This window comes from Coffea arabica, chromosome 11e (genome assembly GCF_036785885.1).
Source record: "Coffea arabica cultivar ET-39 chromosome 11e, Coffea Arabica ET-39 HiFi, whole genome shotgun sequence".
In the NCBI taxonomy this organism is placed as follows: Eukaryota; Viridiplantae; Streptophyta; class Magnoliopsida; order Gentianales; family Rubiaceae; genus Coffea; species Coffea arabica.
The window spans coordinates 40,834,526-40,856,159 of NC_092331.1; the positions used below are offsets into that span (position 1 = coordinate 40,834,526).

The 21,634-nt window shown below is 39.7% G+C and overlaps 18 non-coding genes across 18 annotated transcripts; all 18 read right to left on the minus strand.

Annotated features, from left to right (window-relative positions):
* Window positions 1-183: 183 nt before the first annotated feature.
* Window positions 184-302, minus strand: LOC140031191 (5S ribosomal RNA). The gene has a single exon (XR_011835112.1). It is a non-coding gene; the product is annotated as a 5S ribosomal RNA (ribosomal RNA).
* Window positions 303-1,427: 1,125 nt separating this feature from the next.
* LOC140030802 (5S ribosomal RNA) lies at window positions 1,428-1,546 on the minus strand. The gene has a single exon (XR_011834721.1). It is a non-coding gene; the product is annotated as a 5S ribosomal RNA (ribosomal RNA).
* Window positions 1,547-2,668: 1,122 nt separating this feature from the next.
* LOC140028686 (5S ribosomal RNA) lies at window positions 2,669-2,787 on the minus strand. Its single transcript, XR_011832591.1, has one exon. It is a non-coding gene; the product is annotated as a 5S ribosomal RNA (ribosomal RNA).
* A 1,122-nt stretch (window positions 2,788-3,909) lies between these two features.
* LOC140028687 (5S ribosomal RNA) lies at window positions 3,910-4,028 on the minus strand. The gene has a single exon (XR_011832592.1). It is a non-coding gene; the product is annotated as a 5S ribosomal RNA (ribosomal RNA).
* A 1,122-nt stretch (window positions 4,029-5,150) lies between these two features.
* On the minus strand, window positions 5,151-5,269 carry LOC140028688 (5S ribosomal RNA). The gene has a single exon (XR_011832593.1). It is a non-coding gene; the product is annotated as a 5S ribosomal RNA (ribosomal RNA).
* A 1,122-nt stretch (window positions 5,270-6,391) lies between these two features.
* On the minus strand, window positions 6,392-6,510 carry LOC140028689 (5S ribosomal RNA). Its single transcript, XR_011832594.1, has one exon. It is a non-coding gene; the product is annotated as a 5S ribosomal RNA (ribosomal RNA).
* Window positions 6,511-7,632: 1,122 nt separating this feature from the next.
* On the minus strand, window positions 7,633-7,751 carry LOC140028690 (5S ribosomal RNA). The gene has a single exon (XR_011832595.1). It is a non-coding gene; the product is annotated as a 5S ribosomal RNA (ribosomal RNA).
* A 1,122-nt stretch (window positions 7,752-8,873) lies between these two features.
* On the minus strand, window positions 8,874-8,992 carry LOC140028691 (5S ribosomal RNA). Its single transcript, XR_011832596.1, has one exon. It is a non-coding gene; the product is annotated as a 5S ribosomal RNA (ribosomal RNA).
* A 1,122-nt stretch (window positions 8,993-10,114) lies between these two features.
* LOC140028692 (5S ribosomal RNA) lies at window positions 10,115-10,233 on the minus strand. The gene has a single exon (XR_011832597.1). It is a non-coding gene; the product is annotated as a 5S ribosomal RNA (ribosomal RNA).
* A 1,122-nt stretch (window positions 10,234-11,355) lies between these two features.
* Window positions 11,356-11,474, minus strand: LOC140028693 (5S ribosomal RNA). Its single transcript, XR_011832598.1, has one exon. It is a non-coding gene; the product is annotated as a 5S ribosomal RNA (ribosomal RNA).
* Window positions 11,475-12,596: 1,122 nt separating this feature from the next.
* Window positions 12,597-12,715, minus strand: LOC140028694 (5S ribosomal RNA). The gene has a single exon (XR_011832599.1). It is a non-coding gene; the product is annotated as a 5S ribosomal RNA (ribosomal RNA).
* A 1,122-nt stretch (window positions 12,716-13,837) lies between these two features.
* LOC140028696 (5S ribosomal RNA) lies at window positions 13,838-13,956 on the minus strand. Its single transcript, XR_011832601.1, has one exon. It is a non-coding gene; the product is annotated as a 5S ribosomal RNA (ribosomal RNA).
* Window positions 13,957-15,078: 1,122 nt separating this feature from the next.
* Window positions 15,079-15,197, minus strand: LOC140028697 (5S ribosomal RNA). The gene has a single exon (XR_011832602.1). It is a non-coding gene; the product is annotated as a 5S ribosomal RNA (ribosomal RNA).
* A 1,122-nt stretch (window positions 15,198-16,319) lies between these two features.
* LOC140028698 (5S ribosomal RNA) lies at window positions 16,320-16,438 on the minus strand. The gene has a single exon (XR_011832603.1). It is a non-coding gene; the product is annotated as a 5S ribosomal RNA (ribosomal RNA).
* A 1,122-nt stretch (window positions 16,439-17,560) lies between these two features.
* On the minus strand, window positions 17,561-17,679 carry LOC140028699 (5S ribosomal RNA). Its single transcript, XR_011832604.1, has one exon. It is a non-coding gene; the product is annotated as a 5S ribosomal RNA (ribosomal RNA).
* Window positions 17,680-18,801: 1,122 nt separating this feature from the next.
* On the minus strand, window positions 18,802-18,920 carry LOC140028700 (5S ribosomal RNA). The gene has a single exon (XR_011832605.1). It is a non-coding gene; the product is annotated as a 5S ribosomal RNA (ribosomal RNA).
* Window positions 18,921-20,042: 1,122 nt separating this feature from the next.
* Window positions 20,043-20,161, minus strand: LOC140028701 (5S ribosomal RNA). Its single transcript, XR_011832606.1, has one exon. It is a non-coding gene; the product is annotated as a 5S ribosomal RNA (ribosomal RNA).
* A 1,004-nt stretch (window positions 20,162-21,165) lies between these two features.
* LOC140028702 (5S ribosomal RNA) lies at window positions 21,166-21,284 on the minus strand. Its single transcript, XR_011832607.1, has one exon. It is a non-coding gene; the product is annotated as a 5S ribosomal RNA (ribosomal RNA).
* Window positions 21,285-21,634: the final 350 nt, after the last annotated feature.

Genomic DNA, 21,634 nt, shown 5'->3' on the forward strand with positions numbered 1-21,634 from the left:
CGACAAATTTGAGCGACGATCCGGGCTTTGATCGAGCCGTACCGTTCCTGATTTGTCTCGCGCCTTCAGATCCTCCTTCACGCTTCGACAAGAAGCAAAATATTAAGCAATCGTTCCGACGGAGCTAAATTACTACAGGATAAAGAACGAATAGGAAATTTGGATTTCGAAACAAAAAAGAGAGGGGTGCAACACGAGGACTTCCCAGGGGGTCACCCATCCTAGTACTACTCTCGCCCAAGCACGCTTAACTTCGGAGTTCTGATTGGATCCGGTGCATTAGTGCTGGTATGATCGCACCCGCCATGTTCCTTTCGCTTTATTCTTTTAAACTACCCCGTCCTGCGAAGCAGTGTGGCTTTTCTAGACCGAAATTCATTTTAAGCGTCAATTCAAGCATTTTCCTCTTATCCTTTTATTTATTTACTTTATATTTTTTTTTGTTATTGATTTGCACCCTGTTTTTTTCCCTCATCCCGCAACTCTAAATTATCATGAAATCAATCCTTCACGCTTGCAGTTAGGGGTGGCAATTCGGGTCCAAATCAGGTTGGCGGGTCGGGTTCGGGTCAACAGACCCGCCAGAAAATCTGTTGACCCGAACCCCGACCCGCCAACCCGTGACGGGTCAGGTATGCTGACCCGAACCCGAAAATTTCAGGTTTACGGGGCGGCGGGTCGACCCGAAATGACCCGAAACTTAATTTTAATTTATTAATTTATCACTGTAATTTCTAATAAAATCAATTTCTCACAAAACTAATTACATAATCAAGTAATAAAAATTTAAATAAATGATTCCAAATCAAATCTAAAATAAATTAAACACCGTAAAAGTGTTTTATCCCAAGCAAAATATAAAATAAATTAAAACAATACAAAAGTGAAAAATAATATAATATATTATTTGTCCAAGTATAATAATTTCAACTTCACACAAATTAAATAAATTCGTTTAGGATTAAGTAATTAATGCCTTTGAAAAAAAGAATAACTTAGTTTAGTTAGATAAAATTATTTTTATGTTTATTAAATTATTTTTAATTCGTAAACGGGTCATATCAGGTCACCACGGGTTGACCCGAAATCGACCGGTTTTCTTTTCGGGTTCATCGGGTCCAACCCGATTCTGACCCGAATTCCCGAAACCTCAACCCAAACCCATTAATTTCGTGTTAGGTTCGTGTCGTGTTTTCAGGTCGTGTCGAAAATTGCCACCCCTAGTTGCGGTGATACATTTGCGCCGACAAATTTGAGCGACGATCCGGGCTTTGATCGAGCCGTACCGTTCCTGATTTGTCTCGCGCCTTCAGATCCTCCTTCACGCTTCGACAAGAAGCAAAATATTAAGCAATCGTTCCGACGGAGCTAAATTACTACAGGATAAAGAACGAATAGGAAATTTGGATTTCGAAACAAAAAAGAGAGGGGTGCAACACGAGGACTTCCCAGGGGGTCACCCATCCTAGTACTACTCTCGCCCAAGCACGCTTAACTTCGAAGTTCTGATGGGATCCGGTGCATTAGTGCTGGTATGATCGCACCCGCCATGTTCCTTTCGCTTTATTCTTTTAAACTACCCCGTCCTGCGAAGCAGTGTGGCTTTTCTAGACCGAAATTCATTTTAAGCGTCAATTCAAGCATTTTCCTCTTATCCTTTTATTTATTTACTTTATATTTTTTTTTGTTATTGATTTGCACCCTGTTTTTTTCCCTCATCCCGCAACTCTAAATTATCATGAAATCAATCCTTCACGCTTGCAGTTAGGGGTGGCAATTCGGGTCCAAATCAGGTTGGCGGGTCGGGTTCGGGTCAACAGACCCGCCAGAAAATCTGTTGACCCGAACCCCGACCCGCCAACCCGTGACGGGTCAGGTATGCTGACCCGAACCCGAAAATTTCAGGTTTACGGGGAGGCGGGTCGACCCGAAATGACCCGAAACTTAATTTTAATTTATTAATTTATCACTGTAATTTCTAATAAAATCAATTTCTCACAAAACTAATTACATAATCAAGTAATAAAAATTTAAATAAATGATTCCAAATCAAATCTAAAATAAATTAAACACCGTAAAAGTGTTTTATCCCAAGCAAAATATAAAATAAATTAAAACAATACAAAAGTGAAAAATAATATAATATATTATTTGTCCAAGTATAATAATTTCAACTTCACACAAATTAAATAAATTCGTTTAGGATTAAGTAATTAATGCCTTTGAAAAAAAGAATAACTTAGTTTAGTTAGATAAAATTATTTTTATGTTTATTAAATTATTTTTAATTCGTAAACGGGTCATATCGGGTCATATCAGGTCACCACGGGTTGACCCGAAATCGACCGGTTTTCTTTTCGGGTTCATCGGGTCCAACCCGATTCTGACCCGAATTCCCGAAACCTCAACCCAAACCCATTAATTTCGTGTTAGGTTCGTGTCGTGTCGAAAATTGCCACCCCTAGTTGCGGTGATACATTTGCGCCGACAAATTTGAGCGACGATCCGGGCTTTGATCGAGCCGTACCGTTCCTGATTTGTCTCGCGCCTTCAGATCCTCCTTCACGCTTCGACAAGAAGCAAAATATTAAGCAATCGTTCCGACGGAGCTAAATTACTACAGGATAAAGAACGAAGAGGAAATTTGGATTTCGAAACAAAAAAGAGAGGGGTGCAACACGAGGACTTCCCAGGGGGTCACCCATCCTAGTACTACTCTCGCCCAAGCACGCTTAACTTCGGAGTTCTGATGGGATCCGGTGCATTAGTGCTGGTATGATCGCACCCGCCATGTTCCTTTCGCTTTATTCTTTTAAACTACCCCGTCCTGCGAAGCAGTGTGGCTTTTCTAGACCGAAATTCATTTTAAGCGTCAATTCAAGCATTTTCCTCTTATCCTTTTATTTATTTACTTTATATTTTTTTTTGTTATTGATTTGCACCCTGTTTTTTTCCCTCATCCCGCAACTCTAAATTATCATGAAATCAATCCTTCACGCTTGCAGTTAGGGGTGGCAATTCGGGTCCAAATCAGGTTGGCGGGTCGGGTTCGGGTCAACAGACCCGCCAGAAAATCTGTTGACCCGAACCCCGACCCGCCAACCCGTGACGGGTCAGGTATGCTGACCCGAACCCGAAAATTTCAGGTTTACGGGGCGGCGGGTCGACCCGAAATGACCCGAAACTTAATTTTAATTTATTAATTTATCACTGTAATTTCTAATAAAATCAATTTCTCACAAAACTAATTACATAATCAAGTAATAAAAATTTAAATAAATGATTCCAAATCAAATCTAAAATAAATTAAACACCGTAAAAGTGTTTTATCCCAAGCAAAATATAAAATAAATTAAAACAATACAAAAGTGAAAAATAATATAATATATTATTTGTCCAAGTACAATAATTTCAACTTCACACAAATTAAATAAATTCGTTTAGGATTAAGTAATTAATGCCTTTGAAAAAAAGAATAACTTAGTTTAGTTAGATAAAATTATTTTTATGTTTATTAAATTATTTTTAATTCGTAAACGGGTCATATCGGGTCATATCAGGTCACCACGGGTTGACCCGAAATCGACCGGTTTTCTTTTCGGGTTCATCGGGTCCAACCCGATTCTGACCCGAATTCCCGAAACCTCAACCCAAACCCATTAATTTCGTGTTAGGTTCGTGTCGTGTCGAAAATTGCCACCCCTAGTTGCGGTGATGCATTTGCGCCGACAAATTTGAGCGACGATCCGGGCTTTGATCGAGCCGTACCGTTCCTGATTTGTCTCGCGCCTTCAGATCCTCCTTCACGCTTCGACAAGAAGCAAAATATTAAGCAATCGTTCCGACGGAGCTAAATTACTACAGGATAAAGAACGAATAGGAAATTTGGATTTCGAAACAAAAAAGAGAGGGGTGCAACACGAGGACTTCCCAGGGGGTCACCCATCCTAGTACTACTCTCGCCCAAGCACGCTTAACTTCGGAGTTCTGATGGGATCCGGTGCATTAGTGCTGGTATGATCGCACCCGCCATGTTCCTTTCGCGTTATTCTTTTAAACTACCCCGTCCTGCGAAGCAGTGTGGCTTTTCTAGACCGAAATTCATTTTAAGCGTCAATTCAAGCATTTTCCTCTTATCCTTTTATTTATTTACTTTATATTTTTTTTTGTTATTGATTTGCACCCTGTTTTTTTCCCTCATCCCGCAACTCTAAATTATCATGAAATCAATCCTTCACGCTTGCAGTTAGGGGTGGCAATTCGGGTCCAAATCAGGTTGGCGGGTCGGGTTCGGGTCAACAGACCCGCCAGAAAATCTGTTGACCCGAACCCCGACCCGCCAACCCGTGACGGGTCAGGTATGCTGACCCGAACCCGAAAATTTCAGGTTTACGGGGCGGCGGGTCGACCCGAAATGACCCGAAACTTAATTTTAATTTATTAATTTATCACTGTAATTTCTAATAAAATCAATTTCTCACAAAACTAATTACATAATCAAGTAATAAAAATTTAAATAAATGATTCCAAATCAAATCTAAAATAAATTAAACACCGTAAAAGTGTTTTATCCCAAGCAAAATATAAAATAAATTAAAACAATACAAAAGTGAAAAATAATATAATATATTATTTGTCCAAGTACAATAATTTCAACTTCACACAAATTAAATAAATTCGTTTAGGATTAAGTAATTAATGCCTTTGAAAAAAAGAATAACTTAGTTTAGTTAGATAAAATTATTTTTATGTTTATTAAATTATTTTTAATTCGTAAACGGGTCATATCGGGTCATATCAGGTCACCACGGGTTGACCCGAAATCGACCGGTTTTCTTTTCGGGTTCATCGGGTCCAACCCGATTCTGACCCGAATTCCCGAAACCTCAACCCAAACCCATTAATTTCGTGTTAGGTTCGTGTCGTGTCGAAAATTGCCACCCCTAGTTGCGGTGATGCATTTGCGCCGACAAATTTGAGCGACGATCCGGGCTTTGATCGAGCCGTACCGTTCCTGATTTGTCTCGCGCCTTCAGATCCTCCTTCACGCTTCGACAAGAAGCAAAATATTAAGCAATCGTTCCGACGGAGCTAAATTACTACAGGATAAAGAACGAATAGGAAATTTGGATTTCGAAACAAAAAAGAGAGGGGTGCAACACGAGGACTTCCCAGGGGGTCACCCATCCTAGTACTACTCTCGCCCAAGCACGCTTAACTTCGGAGTTCTGATGGGATCCGGTGCATTAGTGCTGGTATGATCGCACCCGCCATGTTCCTTTCGCGTTATTCTTTTAAACTACCCCGTCCTGCGAAGCAGTGTGGCTTTTCTAGACCGAAATTCATTTTAAGCGTCAATTCAAGCATTTTCCTCTTATCCTTTTATTTATTTACTTTATATTTTTTTTTGTTATTGATTTGCACCCTGTTTTTTTCCCTCATCCCGCAACTCTAAATTATCATGAAATCAATCCTTCACGCTTGCAGTTAGGGGTGGCAATTCGGGTCCAAATCAGGTTGGCGGGTCGGGTTCGGGTCAACAGACCCGCCAGAAAATCTGTTGACCCGAACCCCGACCCGCCAACCCGTGACGGGTCAGGTATGCTGACCCGAACCCGAAAATTTCAGGTTTACGGGGCGGCGGGTCGACCCGAAATGACCCGAAACTTAATTTTAATTTATTAATTTATCACTGTAATTTCTAATAAAATCAATTTCTCACAAAACTAATTACATAATCAAGTAATAAAAATTTAAATAAATGATTCCAAATCAAATCTAAAATAAATTAAACACCGTAAAAGTGTTTTATCCCAAGCAAAATATAAAATAAATTAAAACAATACAAAAGTGAAAAATAATATAATATATTATTTGTCCAAGTACAATAATTTCAACTTCACACAAATTAAATAAATTCGTTTAGGATTAAGTAATTAATGCCTTTGAAAAAAAGAATAACTTAGTTTAGTTAGATAAAATTATTTTTATGTTTATTAAATTATTTTTAATTCGTAAACGGGTCATATCGGGTCATATCAGGTCACCACGGGTTGACCCGAAATCGACCGGTTTTCTTTTCGGGTTCATCGGGTCCAACCCGATTCTGACCCGAATTCCCGAAACCTCAACCCAAACCCATTAATTTCGTGTTAGGTTCGTGTCGTGTCGAAAATTGCCACCCCTAGTTGCGGTGATGCATTTGCGCCGACAAATTTGAGCGACGATCCGGGCTTTGATCGAGCCGTACCGTTCCTGATTTGTCTCGCGCCTTCAGATCCTCCTTCACGCTTCGACAAGAAGCAAAATATTAAGCAATCGTTCCGACGGAGCTAAATTACTACAGGATAAAGAACGAATAGGAAATTTGGATTTCGAAACAAAAAAGAGAGGGGTGCAACACGAGGACTTCCCAGGGGGTCACCCATCCTAGTACTACTCTCGCCCAAGCACGCTTAACTTCGGAGTTCTGATGGGATCCGGTGCATTAGTGCTGGTATGATCGCACCCGCCATGTTCCTTTCGCGTTATTCTTTTAAACTACCCCGTCCTGCGAAGCAGTGTGGCTTTTCTAGACCGAAATTCATTTTAAGCGTCAATTCAAGCATTTTCCTCTTATCCTTTTATTTATTTACTTTATATTTTTTTTTGTTATTGATTTGCACCCTGTTTTTTTCCCTCATCCCGCAACTCTAAATTATCATGAAATCAATCCTTCACGCTTGCAGTTAGGGGTGGCAATTCGGGTCCAAATCAGGTTGGCGGGTCGGGTTCGGGTCAACAGACCCGCCAGAAAATCTGTTGACCCGAACCCCGACCCGCCAACCCGTGACGGGTCAGGTATGCTGACCCGAACCCGAAAATTTCAGGTTTACGGGGCGGCGGGTCGACCCGAAATGACCCGAAACTTAATTTTAATTTATTAATTTATCACTGTAATTTCTAATAAAATCAATTTCTCACAAAACTAATTACATAATCAAGTAATAAAAATTTAAATAAATGATTCCAAATCAAATCTAAAATAAATTAAACACCGTAAAAGTGTTTTATCCCAAGCAAAATATAAAATAAATTAAAACAATACAAAAGTGAAAAATAATATAATATATTATTTGTCCAAGTACAATAATTTCAACTTCACACAAATTAAATAAATTCGTTTAGGATTAAGTAATTAATGCCTTTGAAAAAAAGAATAACTTAGTTTAGTTAGATAAAATTATTTTTATGTTTATTAAATTATTTTTAATTCGTAAACGGGTCATATCGGGTCATATCAGGTCACCACGGGTTGACCCGAAATCGACCGGTTTTCTTTTCGGGTTCATCGGGTCCAACCCGATTCTGACCCGAATTCCCGAAACCTCAACCCAAACCCATTAATTTCGTGTTAGGTTCGTGTCGTGTCGAAAATTGCCACCCCTAGTTGCGGTGATGCATTTGCGCCGACAAATTTGAGCGACGATCCGGGCTTTGATCGAGCCGTACCGTTCCTGATTTGTCTCGCGCCTTCAGATCCTCCTTCACGCTTCGACAAGAAGCAAAATATTAAGCAATCGTTCCGACGGAGCTAAATTACTACAGGATAAAGAACGAATAGGAAATTTGGATTTCGAAACAAAAAAGAGAGGGGTGCAACACGAGGACTTCCCAGGGGGTCACCCATCCTAGTACTACTCTCGCCCAAGCACGCTTAACTTCGGAGTTCTGATGGGATCCGGTGCATTAGTGCTGGTATGATCGCACCCGCCATGTTCCTTTCGCGTTATTCTTTTAAACTACCCCGTCCTGCGAAGCAGTGTGGCTTTTCTAGACCGAAATTCATTTTAAGCGTCAATTCAAGCATTTTCCTCTTATCCTTTTATTTATTTACTTTATATTTTTTTTTGTTATTGATTTGCACCCTGTTTTTTTCCCTCATCCCGCAACTCTAAATTATCATGAAATCAATCCTTCACGCTTGCAGTTAGGGGTGGCAATTCGGGTCCAAATCAGGTTGGCGGGTCGGGTTCGGGTCAACAGACCCGCCAGAAAATCTGTTGACCCGAACCCCGACCCGCCAACCCGTGACGGGTCAGGTATGCTGACCCGAACCCGAAAATTTCAGGTTTACGGGGCGGCGGGTCGACCCGAAATGACCCGAAACTTAATTTTAATTTATTAATTTATCACTGTAATTTCTAATAAAATCAATTTCTCACAAAACTAATTACATAATCAAGTAATAAAAATTTAAATAAATGATTCCAAATCAAATCTAAAATAAATTAAACACCGTAAAAGTGTTTTATCCCAAGCAAAATATAAAATAAATTAAAACAATACAAAAGTGAAAAATAATATAATATATTATTTGTCCAAGTACAATAATTTCAACTTCACACAAATTAAATAAATTCGTTTAGGATTAAGTAATTAATGCCTTTGAAAAAAAGAATAACTTAGTTTAGTTAGATAAAATTATTTTTATGTTTATTAAATTATTTTTAATTCGTAAACGGGTCATATCGGGTCATATCAGGTCACCACGGGTTGACCCGAAATCGACCGGTTTTCTTTTCGGGTTCATCGGGTCCAACCCGATTCTGACCCGAATTCCCGAAACCTCAACCCAAACCCATTAATTTCGTGTTAGGTTCGTGTCGTGTCGAAAATTGCCACCCCTAGTTGCGGTGATGCATTTGCGCCGACAAATTTGAGCGACGATCCGGGCTTTGATCGAGCCGTACCGTTCCTGATTTGTCTCGCGCCTTCAGATCCTCCTTCACGCTTCGACAAGAAGCAAAATATTAAGCAATCGTTCCGACGGAGCTAAATTACTACAGGATAAAGAACGAATAGGAAATTTGGATTTCGAAACAAAAAAGAGAGGGGTGCAACACGAGGACTTCCCAGGGGGTCACCCATCCTAGTACTACTCTCGCCCAAGCACGCTTAACTTCGGAGTTCTGATGGGATCCGGTGCATTAGTGCTGGTATGATCGCACCCGCCATGTTCCTTTCGCGTTATTCTTTTAAACTACCCCGTCCTGCGAAGCAGTGTGGCTTTTCTAGACCGAAATTCATTTTAAGCGTCAATTCAAGCATTTTCCTCTTATCCTTTTATTTATTTACTTTATATTTTTTTTTGTTATTGATTTGCACCCTGTTTTTTTCCCTCATCCCGCAACTCTAAATTATCATGAAATCAATCCTTCACGCTTGCAGTTAGGGGTGGCAATTCGGGTCCAAATCAGGTTGGCGGGTCGGGTTCGGGTCAACAGACCCGCCAGAAAATCTGTTGACCCGAACCCCGACCCGCCAACCCGTGACGGGTCAGGTATGCTGACCCGAACCCGAAAATTTCAGGTTTACGGGGCGGCGGGTCGACCCGAAATGACCCGAAACTTAATTTTAATTTATTAATTTATCACTGTAATTTCTAATAAAATCAATTTCTCACAAAACTAATTACATAATCAAGTAATAAAAATTTAAATAAATGATTCCAAATCAAATCTAAAATAAATTAAACACCGTAAAAGTGTTTTATCCCAAGCAAAATATAAAATAAATTAAAACAATACAAAAGTGAAAAATAATATAATATATTATTTGTCCAAGTACAATAATTTCAACTTCACACAAATTAAATAAATTCGTTTAGGATTAAGTAATTAATGCCTTTGAAAAAAAGAATAACTTAGTTTAGTTAGATAAAATTATTTTTATGTTTATTAAATTATTTTTAATTCGTAAACGGGTCATATCGGGTCATATCAGGTCACCACGGGTTGACCCGAAATCGACCGGTTTTCTTTTCGGGTTCATCGGGTCCAACCCGATTCTGACCCGAATTCCCGAAACCTCAACCCAAACCCATTAATTTCGTGTTAGGTTCGTGTCGTGTCGAAAATTGCCACCCCTAGTTGCGGTGATGCATTTGCGCCGACAAATTTGAGCGACGATCCGGGCTTTGATCGAGCCGTACCGTTCCTGATTTGTCTCGCGCCTTCAGATCCTCCTTCACGCTTCGACAAGAAGCAAAATATTAAGCAATCGTTCCGACGGAGCTAAATTACTACAGGATAAAGAACGAATAGGAAATTTGGATTTCGAAACAAAAAAGAGAGGGGTGCAACACGAGGACTTCCCAGGGGGTCACCCATCCTAGTACTACTCTCGCCCAAGCACGCTTAACTTCGGAGTTCTGATGGGATCCGGTGCATTAGTGCTGGTATGATCGCACCCGCCATGTTCCTTTCGCGTTATTCTTTTAAACTACCCCGTCCTGCGAAGCAGTGTGGCTTTTCTAGACCGAAATTCATTTTAAGCGTCAATTCAAGCATTTTCCTCTTATCCTTTTATTTATTTACTTTATATTTTTTTTTGTTATTGATTTGCACCCTGTTTTTTTCCCTCATCCCGCAACTCTAAATTATCATGAAATCAATCCTTCACGCTTGCAGTTAGGGGTGGCAATTCGGGTCCAAATCAGGTTGGCGGGTCGGGTTCGGGTCAACAGACCCGCCAGAAAATCTGTTGACCCGAACCCCGACCCGCCAACCCGTGACGGGTCAGGTATGCTGACCCGAACCCGAAAATTTCAGGTTTACGGGGCGGCGGGTCGACCCGAAATGACCCGAAACTTAATTTTAATTTATTAATTTATCACTGTAATTTCTAATAAAATCAATTTCTCACAAAACTAATTACATAATCAAGTAATAAAAATTTAAATAAATGATTCCAAATCAAATCTAAAATAAATTAAACACCGTAAAAGTGTTTTATCCCAAGCAAAATATAAAATAAATTAAAACAATACAAAAGTGAAAAATAATATAATATATTATTTGTCCAAGTACAATAATTTCAACTTCACACAAATTAAATAAATTCGTTTAGGATTAAGTAATTAATGCCTTTGAAAAAAAGAATAACTTAGTTTAGTTAGATAAAATTATTTTTATGTTTATTAAATTATTTTTAATTCGTAAACGGGTCATATCGGGTCATATCAGGTCACCACGGGTTGACCCGAAATCGACCGGTTTTCTTTTCGGGTTCATCGGGTCCAACCCGATTCTGACCCGAATTCCCGAAACCTCAACCCAAACCCATTAATTTCGTGTTAGGTTCGTGTCGTGTCGAAAATTGCCACCCCTAGTTGCGGTGATGCATTTGCGCCGACAAATTTGAGCGACGATCCGGGCTTTGATCGAGCCGTACCGTTCCTGATTTGTCTCGCGCCTTCAGATCCTCCTTCACGCTTCGACAAGAAGCAAAATATTAAGCAATCGTTCCGACGGAGCTAAATTACTACAGGATAAAGAACGAATAGGAAATTTGGATTTCGAAACAAAAAAGAGAGGGGTGCAACACGAGGACTTCCCAGGGGGTCACCCATCCTAGTACTACTCTCGCCCAAGCACGCTTAACTTCGGAGTTCTGATGGGATCCGGTGCATTAGTGCTGGTATGATCGCACCCGCCATGTTCCTTTCGCGTTATTCTTTTAAACTACCCCGTCCTGCGAAGCAGTGTGGCTTTTCTAGACCGAAATTCATTTTAAGCGTCAATTCAAGCATTTTCCTCTTATCCTTTTATTTATTTACTTTATATTTTTTTTTGTTATTGATTTGCACCCTGTTTTTTTCCCTCATCCCGCAACTCTAAATTATCATGAAATCAATCCTTCACGCTTGCAGTTAGGGGTGGCAATTCGGGTCCAAATCAGGTTGGCGGGTCGGGTTCGGGTCAACAGACCCGCCAGAAAATCTGTTGACCCGAACCCCGACCCGCCAACCCGTGACGGGTCAGGTATGCTGACCCGAACCCGAAAATTTCAGGTTTACGGGGCGGCGGGTCGACCCGAAATGACCCGAAACTTAATTTTAATTTATTAATTTATCACTGTAATTTCTAATAAAATCAATTTCTCACAAAACTAATTACATAATCAAGTAATAAAAATTTAAATAAATGATTCCAAATCAAATCTAAAATAAATTAAACACCGTAAAAGTGTTTTATCCCAAGCAAAATATAAAATAAATTAAAACAATACAAAAGTGAAAAATAATATAATATATTATTTGTCCAAGTACAATAATTTCAACTTCACACAAATTAAATAAATTCGTTTAGGATTAAGTAATTAATGCCTTTGAAAAAAAGAATAACTTAGTTTAGTTAGATAAAATTATTTTTATGTTTATTAAATTATTTTTAATTCGTAAACGGGTCATATCGGGTCATATCAGGTCACCACGGGTTGACCCGAAATCGACCGGTTTTCTTTTCGGGTTCATCGGGTCCAACCCGATTCTGACCCGAATTCCCGAAACCTCAACCCAAACCCATTAATTTCGTGTTAGGTTCGTGTCGTGTCGAAAATTGCCACCCCTAGTTGCGGTGATGCATTTGCGCCGACAAATTTGAGCGACGATCCGGGCTTTGATCGAGCCGTACCGTTCCTGATTTGTCTCGCGCCTTCAGATCCTCCTTCACGCTTCGACAAGAAGCAAAATATTAAGCAATCGTTCCGACGGAGCTAAATTACTACAGGATAAAGAACGAATAGGAAATTTGGATTTCGAAACAAAAAAGAGAGGGGTGCAACACGAGGACTTCCCAGGGGGTCACCCATCCTAGTACTACTCTCGCCCAAGCACGCTTAACTTCGGAGTTCTGATGGGATCCGGTGCATTAGTGCTGGTATGATCGCACCCGCCATGTTCCTTTCGCGTTATTCTTTTAAACTACCCCGTCCTGCGAAGCAGTGTGGCTTTTCTAGACCGAAATTCATTTTAAGCGTCAATTCAAGCATTTTCCTCTTATCCTTTTATTTATTTACTTTATATTTTTTTTTGTTATTGATTTGCACCCTGTTTTTTTCCCTCATCCCGCAACTCTAAATTATCATGAAATCAATCCTTCACGCTTGCAGTTAGGGGTGGCAATTCGGGTCCAAATCAGGTTGGCGGGTCGGGTTCGGGTCAACAGACCCGCCAGAAAATCTGTTGACCCGAACCCCGACCCGCCAACCCGTGACGGGTCAGGTATGCTGACCCGAACCCGAAAATTTCAGGTTTACGGGGCGGCGGGTCGACCCGAAATGACCCGAAACTTAATTTTAATTTATTAATTTATCACTGTAATTTCTAATAAAATCAATTTCTCACAAAACTAATTACATAATCAAGTAATAAAAATTTAAATAAATGATTCCAAATCAAATCTAAAATAAATTAAACACCGTAAAAGTGTTTTATCCCAAGCAAAATATAAAATAAATTAAAACAATACAAAAGTGAAAAATAATATAATATATTATTTGTCCAAGTACAATAATTTCAACTTCACACAAATTAAATAAATTCGTTTAGGATTAAGTAATTAATGCCTTTGAAAAAAAGAATAACTTAGTTTAGTTAGATAAAATTATTTTTATGTTTATTAAATTATTTTTAATTCGTAAACGGGTCATATCGGGTCATATCAGGTCACCACGGGTTGACCCGAAATCGACCGGTTTTCTTTTCGGGTTCATCGGGTCCAACCCGATTCTGACCCGAATTCCCGAAACCTCAACCCAAACCCATTAATTTCGTGTTAGGTTCGTGTCGTGTCGAAAATTGCCACCCCTAGTTGCGGTGATGCATTTGCGCCGACAAATTTGAGCGACGATCCGGGCTTTGATCGAGCCGTACCGTTCCTGATTTGTCTCGCGCCTTCAGATCCTCCTTCACGCTTCGACAAGAAGCAAAATATTAAGCAATCGTTCCGACGGAGCTAAATTACTACAGGATAAAGAACGAATAGGAAATTTGGATTTCGAAACAAAAAAGAGAGGGGTGCAACACGAGGACTTCCCAGGGGGTCACCCATCCTAGTACTACTCTCGCCCAAGCACGCTTAACTTCGGAGTTCTGATGGGATCCGGTGCATTAGTGCTGGTATGATCGCACCCGCCATGTTCCTTTCGCGTTATTCTTTTAAACTACCCCGTCCTGCGAAGCAGTGTGGCTTTTCTAGACCGAAATTCATTTTAAGCGTCAATTCAAGCATTTTCCTCTTATCCTTTTATTTATTTACTTTATATTTTTTTTTGTTATTGATTTGCACCCTGTTTTTTTCCCTCATCCCGCAACTCTAAATTATCATGAAATCAATCCTTCACGCTTGCAGTTAGGGGTGGCAATTCGGGTCCAAATCAGGTTGGCGGGTCGGGTTCGGGTCAACAGACCCGCCAGAAAATCTGTTGACCCGAACCCCGACCCGCCAACCCGTGACGGGTCAGGTATGCTGACCCGAACCCGAAAATTTCAGGTTTACGGGGCGGCGGGTCGACCCGAAATGACCCGAAACTTAATTTTAATTTATTAATTTATCACTGTAATTTCTAATAAAATCAATTTCTCACAAAACTAATTACATAATCAAGTAATAAAAATTTAAATAAATGATTCCAAATCAAATCTAAAATAAATTAAACACCGTAAAAGTGTTTTATCCCAAGCAAAATATAAAATAAATTAAAACAATACAAAAGTGAAAAATAATATAATATATTATTTGTCCAAGTACAATAATTTCAACTTCACACAAATTAAATAAATTCGTTTAGGATTAAGTAATTAATGCCTTTGAAAAAAAGAATAACTTAGTTTAGTTAGATAAAATTATTTTTATGTTTATTAAATTATTTTTAATTCGTAAACGGGTCATATCGGGTCATATCAGGTCACCACGGGTTGACCCGAAATCGACCGGTTTTCTTTTCGGGTTCATCGGGTCCAACCCGATTCTGACCCGAATTCCCGAAACCTCAACCCAAACCCATTAATTTCGTGTTAGGTTCGTGTCGTGTCGAAAATTGCCACCCCTAGTTGCGGTGATGCATTTGCGCCGACAAATTTGAGCGACGATCCGGGCTTTGATCGAGCCGTACCGTTCCTGATTTGTCTCGCGCCTTCAGATCCTCCTTCACGCTTCGACAAGAAGCAAAATATTAAGCAATCGTTCCGACGGAGCTAAATTACTACAGGATAAAGAACGAATAGGAAATTTGGATTTCGAAACAAAAAAGAGAGGGGTGCAACACGAGGACTTCCCAGGGGGTCACCCATCCTAGTACTACTCTCGCCCAAGCACGCTTAACTTCGGAGTTCTGATGGGATCCGGTGCATTAGTGCTGGTATGATCGCACCCGCCATGTTCCTTTCGCGTTATTCTTTTAAACTACCCCGTCCTGCGAAGCAGTGTGGCTTTTCTAGACCGAAATTCATTTTAAGCGTCAATTCAAGCATTTTCCTCTTATCCTTTTATTTATTTACTTTATATTTTTTTTTGTTATTGATTTGCACCCTGTTTTTTTCCCTCATCCCGCAACTCTAAATTATCATGAAATCAATCCTTCACGCTTGCAGTTAGGGGTGGCAATTCGGGTCCAAATCAGGTTGGCGGGTCGGGTTCGGGTCAACAGACCCGCCAGAAAATCTGTTGACCCGAACCCCGACCCGCCAACCCGTGACGGGTCAGGTATGCTGACCCGAACCCGAAAATTTCAGGTTTACGGGGCGGCGGGTCGACCCGAAATGACCCGAAACTTAATTTTAATTTATTAATTTATCACTGTAATTTCTAATAAAATCAATTTCTCACAAAACTAATTACATAATCAAGTAATAAAAATTTAAATAAATGATTCCAAATCAAATCTAAAATAAATTAAACACCGTAAAAGTGTTTTATCCCAAGCAAAATATAAAATAAATTAAAACAATACAAAAGTGAAAAATAATATAATATATTATTTGTCCAAGTACAATAATTTCAACTTCACACAAATTAAATAAATTCGTTTAGGATTAAGTAATTAATGCCTTTGAAAAAAAGAATAACTTAGTTTAGTTAGATAAAATTATTTTTATGTTTATTAAATTATTTTTAATTCGTAAACGGGTCATATCGGGTCATATCAGGTCACCACGGGTTGACCCGAAATCGACCGGTTTTCTTTTCGGGTTCATCGGGTCCAACCCGATTCTGACCCGAATTCCCGAAACCTCAACCCAAACCCATTAATTTCGTGTTAGGTTCGTGTCGTGTCGAAAATTGCCACCCCTAGTTGCGGTGATGCATTTGCGCCGACAAATTTGAGCGACGATCCGGGCTTTGATCGAGCCGTACCGTTCCTGATTTGTCTCGCGCCTTCAGATCCTCCTTCACGCTTCGACAAGAAGCAAAATATTAAGCAATCGTTCCGACGGAGCTAAATTACTACAGGATAAAGAACGAATAGGAAATTTGGATTTCGAAACAAAAAAGAGAGGGGTGCAACACGAGGACTTCCCAGGGGGTCACCCATCCTAGTACTACTCTCGCCCAAGCACGCTTAACTTCGGAGTTCTGATGGGATCCGGTGCATTAGTGCTGGTATGATCGCACCCGCCATGTTCCTTTCGCGTTATTCTTTTAAACTACCCCGTCCTGCGAAGCAGTGTGGCTTTTCTAGACCGAAATTCATTTTAAGCGTCAATTCAAGCATTTTCCTCTTATCCTTTTATTTATTTACTTTATATTTTTTTTTGTTATTGATTTGCACCCTGTTTTTTTCCCTCATCCCGCAACTCTAAATTATCATGAAATCAATCCTTCACGCTTGCAGTTAGGGGTGGCAATTCGGGTCCAAATCAGGTTGGCGGGTCGGGTTCGGGTCAACAGACCCGCCAGAAAATCTGTTGACCCGAACCCCGACCCGCCAACCCGTGACGGGTCAGGTATGCTGACCCGAACCCGAAAATTTCAGGTTTACGGGGCGGCGGGTCGACCCGAAATGACCCGAAACTTAATTTTAATTTATTAATTTATCACTGTAATTTCTAATAAAATCAATTTCTCACAAAACTAATTACATAATCAAGTAATAAAAATTTAAATAAATGATTCCAAATCAAATCTAAAATAAATTAAACACCGTAAAAGTGTTTTATCCCAAGCAAAATATAAAATAAATTAAAACAATACAAAAGTGAAAAATAATATAATATATTATTTGTCCAAGTACAATAATTTCAACTTCACACAAATTAAATAAATTCGTTTAGGATTAAGTAATTAATGCCTTTGAAAAAAAGAATAACTTAGTTTAGTTAGATAAAATTATTTTTATGTTTATTAAATTATTTTTAATTCGTAAACGGGTCATATCGGGTCATATCAGGTCACCACGGGTTGACCCGAAATCGACCGGTTTTCTTTTCGGGTTCATCGGGTCCAACCCGATTCTGACCCGAATTCCCGAAACCTCAACCCAAACCCATTAATTTCGTGTTAGGTTCGTGTCGTGTCGAAAATTGCCACCCCTAGTTGCGGTGATGCATTTGCGCCGACAAATTTGAGCGACGATCCGGGCTTTGATCGAGCCGTACCGTTCCTGATTTGTCTCGCGCCTTCAGATCCTCCTTCACGCTTCGACAAGAAGCAAAATATTAAGCAATCGTTCCGACGGAGCTAAATTACTACAGGATAAAGAACGAATAGGAAATTTGGATTTCGAAACAAAAAAGAGAGGGGTGCAACACGAGGACTTCCCAGGGGGTCACCCATCCTAGTACTACTCTCGCCCAAGCACGCTTAACTTCGGAGTTCTGATGGGATCCGGTGCATTAGTGCTGGTATGATCGCACCCGCCATGTTCCTTTCGCGTTATTCTTTTAAACTACCCCGTCCTGCGAAGCAGTGTGGCTTTTCTAGACCGAAATTCATTTTAAGCGTCAATTCAAGCATTTTCCTCTTATCCTTTTATTTATTTACTTTATATTTTTTTTTGTTATTGATTTGCACCCTGTTTTTTTCCCTCATCCCGCAACTCTAAATTATCATGAAATCAATCCTTCACGCTTGCAGTTAGGGGTGGCAATTCGGGTCCAAATCAGGTTGGCGGGTCGGGTTCGGGTCAACAGACCCGCCAGAAAATCTGTTGACCCGAACCCCGACCCGCCAACCCGTGACGGGTCAGGTATGCTGACCCGAACCCGAAAATTTCAGGTTTACGGGGCGGCGGGTCGACCCGAAATGACCCGAAACTTAATTTTAATTTATTAATTTATCACTGTAATTTCTAATAAAATCAATTTCTCACAAAACTAATTACATAATCAAGTAATAAAAATTTAAATAAATGATTCCAAATCAAATCTAAAATAAATTAAACACCGTAAAAGTGTTTTATCCCAAGCAAAATATAAAATAAATTAAAACAATACAAAAGTGAAAAATAATATAATATATTATTTGTCCAAGTACAATAATTTCAACTTCACACAAATTAAATAAATTCGTTTAGGATTAAGTAATTAATGCCTTTGAAAAAAAGAATAACTTAGTTTAGTTAGATAAAATTATTTTTATGTTTATTAAATTATTTTTAATTCGTAAACGGGTCATATCGGGTCATATCAGGTCACCACGGGTTGACCCGAAATCGACCGGTTTTCTTTTCGGGTTCATCGGGTCCAACCCGATTCTGACCCGAATTCCCGAAACCTCAACCCAAACCCATTAATTTCGTGTTAGGTTCGTGTCGTGTCGAAAATTGCCACCCCTAGTTGCGGTGATGCATTTGCGCCGACAAATTTGAGCGACGATCCGGGCTTTGATCGAGCCGTACCGTTCCTGATTTGTCTCGCGCCTTCAGATCCTCCTTCACGCTTCGACAAGAAGCAAAATATTAAGCAATCGTTCCGACGGAGCTAAATTACTACAGGATAAAGAACGAATAGGAAATTTGGATTTCGAAACAAAAAAGAGAGGGGTGCAACACGAGGACTTCCCAGGGGGTCACCCATCCTAGTACTACTCTCGCCCAAGCACGCTTAACTTCGGAGTTCTGATGGGATCCGGTGCATTAGTGCTGGTATGATCGCACCCGCCATGTTCCTTTCGCGTTATTCTTTTAAACTACCCCGTCCTGCGAAGCAGTGTGGCTTTTCTAGACCGAAATTCATTTTAAGCGTCAATTCAAGCATTTTCCTCTTATCCTTTTATTTATTTACTTTATATTTTTTTTTGTTATTGATTTGCACCCTGTTTTTTTCCCTCATCCCGCAACTCTAAATTATCATGAAATCAATCCTTCACGCTTGCAGTTAGGGGTGGCAATTCGGGTCCAAATCAGGTTGGCGGGTCGGGTTCGGGTCAACAGACCCGCCAGAAAATCTGTTGACCCGAACCCCGACCCGCCAACCCGTGACGGGTCAGGTATGCTGACCCGAACCCGAAAATTTCAGGTTTACGGGGCGGCGGGTCGACCCGAAATGACCCGAAACTTAATTTTAATTTATTAATTTATCACTGTAATTTCTAATAAAATCAATTTCTCACAAAACTAATTACATAATCAAGTAATAAAAATTTAAATAAATGATTCCAAATCAAATCTAAAATAAATTAAACACCGTAAAAGTGTTTTATCCCAAGCAAAATATAAAATAAATTAAAACAATACAAAAGTGAAAAATAATATAATATATTATTTGTCCAAGTATAATAATTTCAACTTCACACAAATTAAATAAATTCGTTTAGGATTAAGTAATTAATGCCTTTGAAAAAAAGAATAACTTAGTTTAGTTAGATAAAATTATTTTTATGTTTATTAAATTATTTTTAATTCGTAAACGGGTCATATCGGGTCATATCAGGTCACCACGGGTTGACCCGAAATCGACCGGTTTTCTTTTCGGGTTCATCGGGTCCAACCCGATTCTGACCCGAATTCCCGAAACCTCAACCCAAACCCATTAATTTCGTGTTAGGTTCGTGTCGTGTCGAAAATTGCCACCCCTAGTTGCGGTGATACATTTGCGCCGACAAATTTGAGCGACGATCCGGGCTTTGATCGAGCCGTACCGTTCCTGATTTGTCTCGCGCCTTCAGATCCTCCTTCACGCTTCGACAAGAAGCAAAATATTAAGCAATCGTTCCGACGGAGCTAAATTACTACAGGATAAAGAACGAATAGGAAATTTGGATTTCGAAACAAAAAAGAGAGGGGTGCAACACGAGGACTTCCCAGGGGGTCACCCATCCTAGTACTACTCTCGCCCAAGCACGCTTAACTTCGGAGTTCTGATGGGATCCGGTGCATTAGTGCTGGTATGATCGCACCCGCCATGTTCCTTTCGCGTTATTCTTTTAAACTACCCCGTCCTGCGAAGCAGTGTGGCTTTTCTAGACCGAAATTCATTTTAAGCGTCAATTCAAGCATTTTCCTCTTATCCTTTTATTTATTTACTTTATATTTTTTTTTGTTATTGATTTGCACCCTGTTTTTTTCCCTCATCCCGCAACTCTAAATTATCATGAAATCAATCCTTCACGCTTGCAGTTAGGGGTGGCAATTCGGGTCCAAATCAGGTTGGCGGGTCGGGTTCGGGTCTGACCCGAAACTTAATTTTAATTTATTAATTTATCACTGTAATTTCTAATAAAATCAATTTCTCACAAAACTAATTACATAATCAAGTAATAAAAATTTAAATAAATGATTCCAAATCAAATCTAAAATAAATTAAACACCGTAAAAGTGTTTTATCCCAAGCAAAATATAAAATAAATTAAAACAATACAAAAGTGAAAAATAATATAATATATTATTTGTCCAAGTATAATAATTTCAACTTCACACAAATTAAATAAATTCGTTTAGGATTAAGTAATTAATGCCTTTGAAAAAAAGAATAACTTAGTTTAGTTAGATAAAATTATTTTTATGTTTATTAAATTATTTTTAATTCGTAAACGGGTCATATCGGGTCATATCAGGTCACCACGGGTTGACCCGAAATCGACCGGTTTTCTTTTCGGGTTCATCGGGTCCAACCCGATTCTGACCCGAATTCCCGAAACCTCAACCCAAACCCATTAATTTCGTGTTAGGTTCGTGTCGTGTCGAAAATTGCCACCCCTAGTTGCGGTGATACATTTGCGCCGACAAATTTGAGCGACGATCCGGGCTTTGATCGAGCCGTACCGTTCCTGATTTGTCTCGCGCCTTCAGATCCTCCTTCACGCTTCGACAAGAAGCAAAATATTAAGCAATCGTTCCGACGGAGCTAAATTACTACAGGATAAAGAACGAATAGGAAATTTGGATTTCGAAACAAAAAAGAGAGGGGTGCAACACGAGGACTTCCCAGGGGGTCACCCATCCTAGTACTACTCTCGCCCAAGCACGCTTAACTTCGGAGTTCTGATGGGATCCGGTGCATTAGTGCTGGTATGATCGCACCCCGCCATGTTCCTTTCGCTTTATTCTTTTAAACTACCCCGTCCTGCGAAGCAGTGTGGCTTTTCTAGACCGAAATTCATTTTAAGCGTCAATTCAAGCATTTTCCTCTTATCCTTTTATTTATTTACTTTATATTTTTTTTTTTGTTATTGATTTGCACCCTGTTTTTTTCCCTCATCCCGCAACTCTAAATTATCATGAAATCAATCCTTCACGCTTGCAGTTAGGGGTGGCAATTCGGGTCCAAATCAGGTTGGCGGGTCGGGTTCGGGTCAACAGACCCGCCAGAAAATCTGTTGACCCGAACCCCGACCCGCCAACCCGTGACGGGTCAGGTATGCTGACCCGAACC